The sequence below is a fragment of the Agrilus planipennis genome, unplaced genomic scaffold (assembly GCF_000699045.2).
Source record: "Agrilus planipennis isolate EAB-ADULT unplaced genomic scaffold, Apla_2.0 scaffold161, whole genome shotgun sequence".
Lineage (NCBI taxonomy): Eukaryota > Metazoa > Arthropoda > Insecta > Coleoptera > Buprestidae > Agrilus > Agrilus planipennis.
The window spans coordinates 193,505-208,783 of record NW_020438889.1 but is presented as its reverse complement, the minus strand read 5'-3'; the positions used below and the strand labels follow the sequence as shown (position 1 = coordinate 208,783).

The window sequence follows — 15,279 nt, the reverse complement described above, 5'->3', positions numbered from 1 at the left end:
GAGAAAAATCACTCGCAATTTGACTTTCGAGATAGGTCATCTCCAATAGAATTAAAGGAAAGTATTTCAACAATTATCCTTGTTGGTAAAACTAGGAATCCTTCTAAGTATATTATATAATATTAAAATTTATAAATGAAAGAAGAAAATTCACTCGCAAATTGACTTTCGAAATAGGTCATCTCCCATAAGGTTAAAGCAAAGAATTTCAATAATCATCCTTGTTGGTAAAACTAAGAATTCTTTTAAGTATGATAATATTGAAATTTATAAATGAAAGGAGAAAAATCACTCGCAATTTGACTTTCGAGATAGGTCATCTCCAATAGAATTAAAGGAAAGTATTTCAACAATTATCCTTGTTGGTAAAACTAGGAATCCTTCTAAGTATATTATATAATATTAAAATTTATAAATGAAAGAAGAAAATTCACTCGCAAATTGACTTTCGAAATAGGTCATCTCCCATAAGGTTAAAGCAAAGAATTTCAATAATCATCCTTGTTGGTAAAACTAAGAATTCTTTTAAGTATGATAATATTGAAATTTATAAATGAAAGGAGAAAAATCACTCGCAATTTGACTTTCAAGATAGGTCATCTCCAATAGGATTAAAACAAAGTATTTTAATAATTGTTCTTGTTGGTAAAACTAGGAATCCTTCTAAGTATGAGAATATTGGAATTTATAAATGAAAGAATAAAAATCACTCACAATTTGACTTTCGAGGTGGGTCATCTCCAATAGGATGTTTTTCTTTCCCTTTTTGTTTAATATTGAAAAACAAAAATAATAATAAATACCAATTTTAATATCAAAAACAAGAACATTTTCTCAACCAATGTGATAAAGAAATATACATTATACGCACTTGCGACAACGTGTTATTTTCGCTTTTACCAACACGTTTCACTTTGGCCAAGCGCGTAAGTTTCCTTTTGCTTTGCTACAAACAAGAAAGCTAAAATCATACGTTGTATTAAGCGAGTCACGTAGTTTAGCCATTCGTGTCGCACTTGATTTAATTTATGATTATAATAGAGCAAACCTCAAAGCGTGATGCTACTTTCGTTATAACAAAAGCATCTACTTTGTTTGTGTCCCACGTAAACACGTATGTGTATTCCTTCTTTGTTGAATTTCTTGTGAAGTATTTACTATCTACCTTATAAAAACGATGAATTCTTTTCTTATTATTTCAGTAAAAAGTATTGGAAAAAATATAAATACATTATTCTTCCCAGGCATGAAGGTCTAGTCAGAGATATATAAGAGGCAGAAACGGGAGATAGGTACCAATAAGTATCCTCAAGAACCCGAGAGTAAAAAATGTAGGTGAAACACACATTAAGTACCTACACATACAAAGATCATGTAGGTGCAGTAAATTGGTCGATATACTAATAAGCATCTCCAATACCCCGGNTCAGAGACATAGTAGAGGCAGAAGCAAGAGTTAGGAGGGGTAGAGGTAGACCTAGATTAGATTATTGTTCGCAAATAGTTAAGAATGTTGTTGTTCTAGTTTTAGGGAAATGCGAAGATTAGCTCAGGATAGGAAAGAATGGAGGTGCGTATCCAACCAGTCTTAGGACTGACGACTTTATGATGATGATGACGATTCTAAACAAATACTAATGTCAACGTCAGTTACTGTTTCTCAGTTTTTCAGACCTATTATGCACATGTGTGTTATCACTAAATAAAATTAACTAATCTCTGTATTAATTTTAACCCTTCGGGTACGTAATATTTACTTTCACAGTCGTTATTAAATCGCCCCTTCCCTCTATAATTTATTAAGCATCGATGCGAAACATATGCGGAGGAAATGTAGGTAGGAAGCTAAATATAGCTATTAATTACGCAGAACCATAAATACGTAGAACAATATCATAGGTATAAGAGATGACTGATCTCAATGTTATCTTCATTTATTTTTAACCTTGCCACCAAATTTTGTCTTGCTATAGTTAAATATCGGTATTCAATATCAAATGTTAAATAACGTTATAATAGTGGAGAGGTGAAAGTTACCTTCACCTTTGACACTGTTTCTTTTCTTCCATAAGAGCAAGCGTTAATTCGAGTCGATGTATTCATGGCTCTTGCAACAGTCGCATCTCAGAGTTAACTCGTAATTATTAACTAGAGATGAGCCGGATATAGTGATTTTGTCGGATACCGGATACCTGGCAAAACCACTACGGTTAATGGTTTATGACTTCATTTCCCTTTAAATACCATCCTCACCTACGTCCCAAACTACATAAAATCCCGTCAAAAAGTCATTTAAACACCAAACCAATGAATTTTCTGTTTTTAGTTGGTGGATTTTCAACGAGAGGGTTAAGTTATAATGTTAATAAACACTAAAATCATACTCATATCCGCCGGGTACCGAATCCCTGCCAAATTATAGATACTATTTACCGTACTACCTTTCTGCAACAATGTTATAAATAATGATTGTTAAATGTCTCTCCTTGCAGTTTCGATTTCATCTAAGAATGTGGAATAAATTTTAGAGGCATCCTATCGTGTTCCGTCATTTCCTTACCTATATGTGTAATTTAATAATTGCTTATCGTAACTACAATACCCATTTTGTTTTATTCTACAGCTGTGCTTTCAAAGGGCCTTGGATTTAAAGCTAATTATATTGTTGCTTGCCTTGTGGAAACGTTACAGTCGACCGTACGCCTACACAAATACACCGACACCTACACACACATACATGAATGCTTAAATAAGCTCGCAAAACAAATAATTAAGCATTCCGCTGTGAAGGGTTGTTACAGCAAAACCAAAGTTGGTGGTGTTTACCTGCAAGCGATAATGTTTGTTATGCATTGTAGGTACGAGTTGTAAATAATAACATCGGGTAGCAAATGGACCTTCTTCAAGACACTAGCCAAACCTACCTTAAAGCTTCTAATCCTTCCGGGTTCAACTAGTCAAAGTAACAGTTCATTACTAAATACCCATTTTATTAATCGTTTACGCCACTAGATGATGCTACTTTCTAAATTTTTTTTTTATAATTAATCACTAGCTAATTCTGCGATTACCGAGCGGCATGGCCTAGAGGTTTAGACCATTGCTCAGCATTCGTGAGGACGCCGGTTCAATTCCAGGTCAGACCGCCTTGGTCCAAGATTTTCTGTGGTTTCCTTGAATCACTTAGACAAATTTTGGGGCAGTAATATTCCACAGATAACCTTTCACTCCCTTCTGTCTTCATTTCGCCTGTCTCATCTTTCTCACCCGAACCACCTCCCATCCATTCCCACGATTCCTGAAACGACGCTGAAGAGGGTCTTCCGCTCTACCTTCCGGTGTGGTTCGGAGGGACTGCCCGTCCACCAGCATTACTGGTTGGTGGGAATGAAACTTCCAAAATTTTTTTAGTTTTTGTTTTCTACGACTTCGTCTGTATCGACAGAACTGCACAGCGCGGAGTCGTTCCCGCAAATGATGCGCAGGAGTTATAACTTCTTCCATGTCCAGTGGTTGACCACCGCAGAGCAATATAAAAACTTTAATTGATATGAAATAGGGATATCAAGATAATTTTTATCAATCATCTAAGGAATAAAACCAAAATAATTAATTAAAATCCACACAGAAGACACACCTTTGACAGATGGATTTTCAAAAACTGTAAAATACATGTGCAGTTATCCATGTTTCTATTAACTATTAGGTAAGTAATTAAGAAAAATGTCTAAAAAAATCTCTTTGGGCCTCCTCAAGGGGAACAGAAATGGAAAAAAAAGCATTCAACTTCCAAGTTTAGCATTTTGTCAATTTAAATTTTTAAGAGTAAGAAACTTTAATTTAAATGGTTCCGTTATTTTAACTTTAAAACACCAGTTGTTGAGGTAGCAGAAGAGTCTTCCAGATTTTCTAACTTCACAGCGGATATATGTTGAAAAAGACCTGTTTATGTATGTCAAGAAAAAGAAAATAATAAGCAGGATGTGTAGATGGGCATCTTTAGGTATAAGAACGTTAACAACAAACTCCCCCAGGAGCTGAACTAACTTCTTTGTAACCGTTCCTAAGTATAAAATAGCGTCGAGGTAAGGTAAAGAGGCATAAAGTTGGCAACGACCACATCGTTATCGCTTGCCCACATGTTTTATGCATTGGAAGCTTGGAAAATGTTGGAGAAGCTGAGTCAACCCTCTGCCTCCACTGCTATTTATTACCCCTCACTACTACATTCATTTCACACGTTTCGTTCGTTCAAAAAAGACCTAACCTAAGAACATACATACGTTTTTTAATACATCTTTATTTTCTATTAATATTTACNGCTGAGGTAAAAATTACTTTGACTCCTATTTACATTGAAATAAAATTCAATAAAGCATTTTTTTCCTTTCTGGGGACTACTACCTACTCACATTTTGCTTTTTCCTGTTTAAAATGAGCCAGATAAAGTTATTTATAATTTCGAAGGATAATCAATTTAACTCCAATAGCAACGTTCCTTTTAGAACTCAACGAAACAATCTCGCCAAAAAAAACATGGAAAACGTGCAATTCCACACGTTAAAATAACTCTCTCTTCGTTGTAGTGTTTTCTGAGTAAATACACGTGAATATCATGCCAATATTTTACCTCTAAATATTCGTTACGAGTTGGTAACGTTATTTACCTTCTCATTTGAAATTTTCTGAACTAGTTACCTGATGTTCATTTTAGCACGGCATAAAAATAGCAAATATTGTTTTAGACCCAAACGTTATCAACGAATAAAAAAGCCTGTTGGATAAAAACTGTCAAATTGATCAAAGTATAGTGAATACTAAAAATGAACTGTTTCATATTTTCCGTTTTTCTGTAAACAGCACTAAAGTATGAGAACGATGTTATTGGCTATTTTTGTATAGAAAACTATAAAAAAAAAGGGATGGAGTGATCCTATAAGGGTTCCGTTTTTCATTTGGACGTACGGAACCTAGCACGAGAACCAAATTAACATTGTAGTTCAAAAAAAAAGCATGTTCTCCTATACATTCAAGCTGCAAATATAAATTAGTAGGTACGCACAATATTGGTTAGACTTCTTGTTAATTTTCCTGTATTTAATCCATAAGTAAAGGAGTATTTTCTTTATGGTTTTCAAAATTTTAGGTTCAACAGTTTCGCCAATAAGGGGGAGGGGACAATAGTCAATTTTCATCTATTTTCTTACATAACTTTAGAACTACAGTCGAACCTGGATAAGTGAGAAAACTCTATTAATGAGAGTATTTGCCAGGTCCCGTCGTTTTGCCCTTCTAAAGCCTCTATAAGTGAGAAACATAAAACCTGTATAAGTGACAGTCATTTTTCATGCGTGAACCTCTTTAAGTGAGACTGCTACTTGCCTAATCGCCTATACCTCTATAAGCGACAGTTTACTTTTGCTATTTTATGACTCGTTCTTAAATTTCAGGAGACTCTTATTTCATTCGAATGACCAAATCTGCGTCTGTTGTTGTTTTCTATAGTTCTAGGAACTTACGTTGTATTTGAATGGCCGAGTATGTCTTTATTATTTTATTACAGTCAAATGTGCATACCGACTTGTTTATCAATCTTATTACAGTCAGTTCATAAAAGCAGTTGCTAAGAAAGGTTCTGTACTTCCTCATAATATCTAAACGAAAACTCAATGTGTTGTCGAACAGTAATTTTATATACCTCTATAAGTGAGATAGATTCCTCCTGTAACTGTGTAAGCTAGAAACTCGGGTTAGTGAGAAACCTCTATAAGAGAAAAATAGATCGCGGTCCCTTGAGCTCTCACTTATGCAGGTTCGACTATATTTATTTTAAAATTATAAAAAATATATATTTGAGACCCCTACAACAAGCCCTTTCATTTGTTATGTCACACGATACAGCTTGCGAAACTATTCTTTCTGATTACCTATTGGCTCCCCAAAAATATTCAAAATTAATCTGTTTACGTTATCCGTCCGTGTTTCAGCCACAGAAATTTATATGTGTACTAAATTTCAACTTAATCGGTACGTTTTTCATTAGGACGTACGGAACCCTAGCCCAAGAACCAAATTAATATTGTATTTCAAAAAAAATGTTCTCCAATACATTCAAACTGCAAGTGTAAATTAGTACGCACAATATTGGTTAGACTTCTTATTAATTTCCCTGTATATAATCTATAAATAAAGAACTATTTTCTGTATCGTTTTCAACACTTTTGCCGAAAAGGTGGAAGGAACAATAGTCAATTTTCATCTATTTTCTTATATAACTTTAAAACTATTTATTTCAAAATTATAAAAAATATATATTTGGAATATAAATCTTTTCGAATAGTGTTAAAAACATTAAAGACAGGAGAAAAGGAGATATTGTCAATTTAGATATACATAAGTTCGAAACCAACCAGTCGTTTGTGTTCTCAAAAAATAGAAACAAGTTAACTAAATATGCTCATGTATGAAGCATTATTTTATGAGAGAAGAGGCCATCAAAGAATCCAAAAAAAAAAAAGATACGAAAGCATTATGGAAACTGTGCTTCATCGCAAGGAATGACAAAAAAACGGGCGGCATGACTTAAAGGTCTAGATCATTGTTTAGGATTAAGATCGCCGATTCAATTCCGGGACTACCTGCTTTGATCAAAATTTTTCTATGACTTCGGCATGTGTCCTTGAGTCCTTGAGTCACTTAGGCAAATTCTGTGGCGGTAATATTCCTCAGATAATCTACAACTTTTCTTCTGTCTTCATTTCCTCTATCTTATCTATCTCTGCCTAACCACCACCCATCCAATCCCAGAATTCCTGTAAGGATGTAGAAGACGGCCTTACAACCTCCCTTTGGCTTTGCACAAAATTGTAGGGCCTTGGGACTAATATCAGCTCACCTTCATTTAGTAGCAGCTGGTAGGAATGAAACATTCGGTTTTTTTTTGTTTAATGGTTCAAATTTTGATGTAGCAGCACAAAAAGTCCTAAGCACTCTCTAAACCAAAGAAATCGAAATCGTGATCCACATTTGACTGTTTTCAGGTAATTGTAAGGTATTTACCATATCTGAAGAACGTTTTAGTATGTTACACGAATGATTTACAGGAGTAAATTTTAGTTGAATAGTACGATTCTCTTATAACAAATTTCATTACCAAGACTATATTAGTGGGAGGTACATATTATTATTATTATTAGGAATGATTTTAAAGGTCGTTTTTGATCAAACGAAAGGTAGCACGGTAAATCCCGCAAATCTGGTTTATCGAGCTTCTTCCAGTCAAAGATTATCTAATAAATTTCAAGTCCCTCACCCTACGATTCACGCTTTTGGGAATTAATTCTTATTAGAGCCACCGTTATCGTGTAATTGATTCAGATGCTCGGTTAGAATCTCCCAATTTTACCCCAGTCACTCGTAATTAAAGCATAAAGCTGTCGTTACTAACCAGACTATATTTTCGGTACAACGTTTACGCACAATATTCACAGTGAAACATACACATATATATGTACTACTTATCTACTTAATATATAACGAGATCTTTGTAGTCACATTTCATTAAGATTCTTCTTACATTTTTTACGAACTTTTATTCTTTTAGTACACGGAGAGTAAAAAANAATTTAGGTCAGGTTCTAACATGATGCCAAGTAATAGAATAAATGAATTTATAGCCTAAACAGTTTAGGAAATTTTGTAATGTTGAACTGAACAAAGCAACAAAAAAAATTGAAATGCAATGAAAGTAAATAATAACACTAGATCTAGCTAAACGGAAATGTTTTTGAATTAAAATAATTGTAAAAATACAGATAATTAATAGTACTAAACAATAGTTCTGATTTATTACATTGACTAAGGATGGAATCTATTAGATTCAATGGATACCTAATTAACGGTTTTATCTAGTAGTTTTCAAAATCGATGAAGTTCCTCACGTAAAACATTTGGGCATCTAATTTAACATTTACGCTCGGCAAATCAGCTCAAATTTTAGAAAATACGACACCTTTTATTATCCCCGAGTGTGCGATTAGGGGAATATAAAGTCCGCGCTTACCACGAACATAAGAGAAGAGGGTACAAATTTAAAAAGCTCGTATTCATCACTCTCAACTGTTCTCCATTGTTCGCATTTTAATGTGCTACGTTGATCTGTGGTTCTTTAAATTTTTTATAGATAAAAGGAACATCAGACGTTCACTTGCTTCATTTTGCACGTTTGCAGGTGAGACAAAAAGTTCGCCCGAGAGAGTTATATTGAAACAAGTGCATCAAGCAATACAGCAGAACTCGAGCGCTTCATAAAGCATGCAATGCATATGTATAGGTATTTTAATAAACCTCGCATACAACATGCAAGAAAGTTGACAGCTTCACACTATTATTTAATGGCTAAAATATTTATCAAAATATTTTTCAAACCATTCAGAAACAAATTTGTTACATAAATGACCACAGAGGTACTGAACTACTTGGTTACAGTTTGCAGGGGATACACGAATAAAGCGGCGATGCCGAATTCCCTCCCGCAGGTAGTTTTGGTTAAAATATAGATAGTCGATTCCCTCTCGGGTACTAGCCGAATTCGCTCCCGTTCATATCAGCTCCGATAATTAAGTTAACGACTACTTACCGATTTTATTTATTGAAAATAAATATATATTTATAGCGAGGAGGAACGCTTCGAAACTTTCCTAGATTCGATTTGCATTTTAGCCTAGACGAAACTTTTAATAAGAACTTCTGTACTGTATTGACTCGGTAACTCATTTTCATATCTTCAGCAGACTACTTGCATCTGCAAAGGCATAGGTACCAANTTTAATTTAAAATGAAAAGCAACATTCGAATCCAAATTCGTTTAAAACACATTCACATTGAATTGGGCAGTTATGTTTATTCAGGTCCAATAATTCTCAAATAAGCAGCTTTCAAACTAAGGAATAGACCGTAAATTTAGAGGATTACGGTAAAATCGCTTTTTATGTTAAGAATGAAAGGTACAACACCTTTCTTTAATGAAATAACCCCAGTAACCAATAATAGTGATTAATATAGATTGAGTCTAATCCTAATAGTTACATAAGAGGTGTAATAACTACACAATGTCGTAATAGCTTTTATGCAATTTATTAATCCTAAAATACTTTTTAAACATATGAGAATTTTTGAAAGTTTTGTAAACGTGCATAAAAATCACCTTTCTGGTAAGTATATTTCAATTATACTTCATGTATTCATCGCATGGATGGAAACGTTCACTTGATTGTAAAATTATTATTTAAGAATCTCGACATATTCAACACACCCGGTTTGTTTGTGACTATCTTGGCGAAAAGAGTCAAAAGATGTTTAAACCACTAAATCTCATCATTTATCATACTATTGATCAATAATTAAAAATCAAATGTAATAATTAGAAACCCTTCTCAAGAAGCACTTAAGAAATAGGATCACAATTAAAAGTTCAGACTTCTTAATTCGCCCTTTCCCTTTCGATTACCCTCTTACAATAAAACGTAACGCAAAATGTAACCAAATGGGAAGAGAAATATAGGCGAGGAAAATAAAAAACGAAGCTACTAATAATCCGATAAAACTAAAGATGACAAGAAATTTCTCCATCTTGCTCATTTCTTAAACCGTCGCGTCGGCCGCAACCCTTATTTATATATACGAATGTAGTATTAACAACATTCCCTTGAAGTATAATCAGACAAATAGAGTGGTAAACGTTAAGTGGGGTAACTGTTTAGCATTCATTTGAATATTATCTGTGCTTGGCAGAAAATTTATCCCTTTCTCTCTTCTAAAAACGACTCCGAGTAATAATACATTGGCCAATCGTGAGAAACGAACGGGGATAGCTTTAGATCCCCTTTCCCGATAACAAGATGCCTTTGCTACTGTCTGGAATATTGTTTTGTGTACATATAAACATATTGTATATATGTTACATTTATGTGTGTTTACCTGAAAGTGGAAATTTCACGTTCGCTTGTGGGTACTGACAACAACCACAGTTAAATATTGTCGGTTCATTAGACGAGTACGGAAATTAATTAAACGCGTGGGACTTGCCTGGACAAATGCACTTACTGCTTTGTTGGCATAATTTGGACGGCCAATTTCCTATCTGAATAACGTTAGTATCACATATAAAACAGTCGAACATCGTTACAATTAAACAATTGGCTTTTATTAAGAGTGATACACTAGACCGCAACAAGCATTTCAAGACACAAATAAATATAAGTCAAATTACGTATAAAAGCGCTTAATATTTTAGATGAAATATAAACTCAAGAAACAAAAGCATTGGCAGAACTAAACAAACTAATTGGCTATTATAAACACTTGCATAATCATCATCATCATCATCAAACTTTATTATATTTTCAAATGCCCTTAACTTAAAAAAATAAACTAAACTTAGAATCTTCGAATATTCTTCAAATATGCGCCAAGGAATGTGTCGACCTGCGAGCAGTACCAATATTTCAAGCTAGATAAACCAATAAGTATCACCAAGACCCCAAGAGTAAAAAATGTATGTGAAATATACCTACATATAACGTATACATGTAAAGGTCATGCAGGTGCAGTAAACTGGTCGATATAGGCACCAATTAGTATCTCCAAGAATTCAAGAGTAAAAAATGTAGATGAAACACACATTAAGTACTTACACATACAAAGATCATGCAGGTGCTGTAAACTGGTAGATATACCAATAAGTATCTCAAAGACCCTAATAGTAAAAAATATATGTGAAATATACCTACACATAACGTACACATATAAAGGTCATGCAGCTGCAGGAATGTGGTCGATATAGGTACCAATAAGTATCCTCAAGAACCCGAGAGTAAAAAATGTAGGTGAAACACACATTAAGTACCTACACATACAAAGATCATGTAGGTGCAGTAAATTGGTCGATATACTAATAAGCATCTCCAATATATAACGTATACATAAAGAAATCATGCAGGTGCAGTAAATTGGTCGATATACTAATAAGCATCTCCAATACCCCGATAGTAAAAAATGTATGTGAAATATACATATATAACGTATACATAAAGAAATCATGCAGGTGCAGTAAATTGGTCGATATACTAATAAGTATCTCCAATTCCCCGATAGTAAAAAATTTATGTGAAATATACACATATAAAGATAATGCAGGCGAGCCGCTATTTCTTACCTTTTCGGGAACGAGCAGGAAGTGTTAAGCCTCGCTCATGTTTATTATCATAAACAAGAATACATCAGTATGGCAGAACTGTTACAATTTCTATGGCTTGTTATCAGGTTTTAATTAACGATAACTGGTAACTTATTAAAATGGTATTGTCACCTTATACACTTTAAATGTTTATAAATATTATACGCTAATTTCAACGATTTCAACTCAACCCTTACGTTGAAAATCCACCAACCAAAAATTAAAATTTCATTAGTTTGGTGTTTAAATAACTTTTCGCACAGGGTGTAATGATTCGTTTGGGTCGTTGGTAAGGGTGGTATTTAATAGAGAGCTCGCCAGAATGTAGACATGAGCCATTAATCATGATAAGTATACTAGGCAAAATCAATATCCGGTTCATTATTAACATAAATAACGATTTTTGAAAATGCTACTTTGCCTCCACCATATGTTTATTATATATCGCATAATTTAAGAAAATTTCATTTACCTCTACATTATGGTTATATATATTTACTTATGCTTAGGTTTAATTTCGTTACTACTTAAAACAATTTGTAGAAATCTTACCATTATCCTTAAATTCGGTCCTCCTTAGCTAAACAGCATCGATGTCATAATCTGTAAATAAAATAAAATAACTGTAATCTAAACAAAAATACTCAGTAAAAATATTATCATCATCATCATCATCGTGTTAACCTTTGAATTACACCGCTAATGGCTAGATCAAAGCCGGGCAAACTCTGCTCTTTTGACTCCCGAGCACTCCTCAGGTATAGCCGAGGAGCTCGTATTTGTTCCTGTGAGTACAAGTCAGATGATCCTTCGTCCGTAGCCGAACACAATAGTATTGCGCGCTTCCCTAAGCTGCGGGACGATCACTAAAAAATGTTCCTAGGTACTATTTAAATTGCTCGAGGGGCTTCGCTTGCGTACGGAATGGAGGAGTTTGCTATGGGTGTGGCAGGGAGAAGAAATGGGTCATTATTGCTTACTTTCTCGAACTCATAGAAGGGTAGCCTCATGTAGCCTCATTGCGAAGTGAAAGTTTGCCCGGCTCTGCACAATAGGCTAGACCACCCCGCTCGGTACCAATCCCGTGCAAATCAACAATAAATCTGTACGTATTTTTTTTTTAAAACCGCGCGTTGAATATTTCTTTAAACAGATAAGAAAACCTTTTGTTAATTCAAAATAACGGGAAATGGAAATAACTCGGAACGAGTGTCGAGCACCAATGTGGACGAAATAAGGCAAATGTACGGGTACTCTAAAATAAAATTATTTCACAGTGTTCCAGAGGCAATCAGTTTTTGTGTAGAATCCAAGAATTTCCTACGTTTTCGTCAATTTTTTACTGAATAAAATCAACAAGGGGCATTGAGTCGCACAGTCGAGTCGGCTAGACCTTTAGTTAGGACTGTCTCCTTACAGGCAAATTTAACTCAATTTTACATACCTAGCGTAGGCTGAGGAAATTCAATTTGAAACAAACAAAGGCATAGGAGAGAACGCGTGACAGGGACCATTACTTTTCCCGTCACTTCACACCAGTTGGTAGCAAATTGAGCCTGTGGAATGACCTTCGGAAGATTCGGACGAGTCTGGAATCCGAAAATCGAAATTCCACTTCGTACATTACACGTAATCAGTCGATTGCATGTGATCGACCAATCGAACGATTGCCTTTTCCACGCTTACAATAAATTAATTGGAAGAATCGTTATCGGAATACGGTCACGTACTAAAGACGCCCGCAGCTAATTTATAAACTGCCGCAGCTCCATCGAATTGCAATTAGATAATAAAACCCCGGAGCGGAGCTGCAAACGTTCGACGCTCCAACAAACACATTTTACGAACGGAAAACGACGAAAACAAAATGATGAATTAAGTGCAACAAACTTTATTAGATTGGTTTGTAAATACAACACATGTGCGACAGGTTTTCCAAACTTGTAAAAGATGAACACAAACTGATGTCGATTGTGGAAAGCGTTACTTCTTCAATCTTTTTCATTAACTTACACTTACTAAAGCAGACTACTCAACAAAATTAAATATAAAAATAGATAAAAAGAATTTAAACGTGATTTGAAATTAAAAAACAGACATCTATTATGGACTGTGTACGCTGCGGAAAAGAAATAGTTGGAGGCATTCGAAATGTGGTGTAGGAGAACAGAGGACGAGACGACTGTATGGAGGTCAATAACAAAAAGGCGAGATAGGTTGGTAGGACACCTTCTCAGGCATGAAGGTCTAGTCAGAGACATATAAGAGGCAGAAACGGGAGTTAGGAGGGTGGTTAGAGATAGAATTAGATTAAATTACTGTTCGCAAATAGTTAAGGATGTGGATTGTTCTAGTTTTAGGAACATGCAAAAATTAGCTCAGGATAGGAAAGAGTGGAGGTGCGTTTCCAGCCAGTCTAAAGACTGACGACCTTATAATGATGATATAGTAAAGTACTGACTCATATTTATGTTCAGTACCCTCAACTGAAGCTCGATGTTTGTCAATGGCTAGGTTCAGTTTACTGTGCCTTACTTTTAGATCTAGACTGTTAAGTTGTCCAGTGTTTTTCTCTAAAACAAATCCAACCAACCAATGATTAACAAAATAATCGGTAAATCGCTGTAGGTACTACTTTATTTTCTGTATCCAATATTCCATAATGCTATGTAAGAATCCGTCTTCAATTTCGTCGTAAATGCTTACACATTTCTCAATTATTTAATTATTCAATTATATTATGTGTGATTATAGCACAGGTATTTAAAGAGCAACTCACTAAGAATTTTTTTTAACGATTTTAGATCCCTGTAATGTACAAATACAATCTTAAGTACTTAATTGCGATACCTCTTGTTTATTAATAATAAGAAATCTTATAATTATTTTTAATTATTAATAATTTTAGCAGTGCGAAATGGGAACATTGATAAAATTAGGTTATAGGCTGCAGTACGAAATGGGACAGTACGAAGTGGAATGGTGGTGGTTGTGGTGAGAAAGATGAGATGGACGAAATGAAGACGCAAGGGAATTAAAGATTATCGGTGGAATATTACTACCCCAAAATTTGCCTAAAACTACAGAAGAAACTTGGACCAGAGCAGAATCGAACCGGTGTCTGCTCGAAAGCTAAGCACTGGTCTAAACCTCTAGACCATAATCTTATAACCTTATCACAATTTTAAATTACAAAATACAGGACCTGTAAAGAGGGTAGTATACTTCGTTTAGTTTCTGTAGAGGTGTGACCTTCAGTTTGACCGGCACAAAGTAGAAAACAACAGCACTAGGCCAGAAAAGAAAGGAGACAACTCTCGACCAAACTCTTAACCGGTGAGGATCGTATAATTCCTACAGTACTGCACGGAAAAATTGACCATTTTATCTACTGCAATTGCATTGCTCAAATGTGCTATTATTGGTACCATTTACCACTGAAAATATCAACGAGATGTTTATTTATATTTGAAGACATATTAAAGGCTTTAACGCTTGTTTTCGACTCGCACTACTATTCGTGATCGAACAAAACTTTTGGCAAGTACTGTATGAAAAAATATGTTTAATGAACAAAAGTCGAGAGTATAATGAGCTTTTTTCTCCCTACCTACGATTTTGTCAGCGCGCATCCAAGACATTGGAAGGGGCATATTGCTAGAGAAAGTAAATGAAGTATACTATCGCTAAACGCTACAGCGTCTTATAGTATTGCCTTTTCGAATTAAACCTGTAAAAAGGTTATTCTTTGGTAGAAACATAAGTTAATATACATATGTATAAATTTTCTACCCTGAAAGCTTTGCCAAGCATCGCCGGCTGAGGTAAAAATTACTTTGACTCCTATTTACATTGAAATAAAATTCAATAAAGCATTTTTTTCCTTTCTGGGGACTACTACCTACTCACATTTTGCTTTTTCCTGTTTAAAATGAGCCAGATAAAGTTATTTATAATTTCGAAGGATAATCAATTATTGCTTACTTTCTCGAACTCATAGAAGGGTAGCCTCATGAAGACATTTTAAGATGCGAAAGTTTGCC

At 34.5% G+C, this 15,279-nt stretch overlaps 1 protein-coding gene across 3 annotated transcripts in view; it reads right to left on the bottom strand.

Annotated features, from left to right (window-relative positions):
* Positions 1 to 15,279, bottom strand: part of LOC108737977 (neuroligin-1-like) — a 280,090-nt gene that overhangs the window by 160,308 nt on the left and 104,503 nt on the right. For all 3 annotated transcript variants that reach the window (XM_025981832.1, XM_025981834.1, XM_025981833.1), the window contains one exon: positions 11,789 to 11,839. The gene's annotated coding sequence lies outside the window, so the exon portion shown is untranslated. The remainder of the gene's footprint in view (positions 1 to 11,788; positions 11,840 to 15,279) is intronic.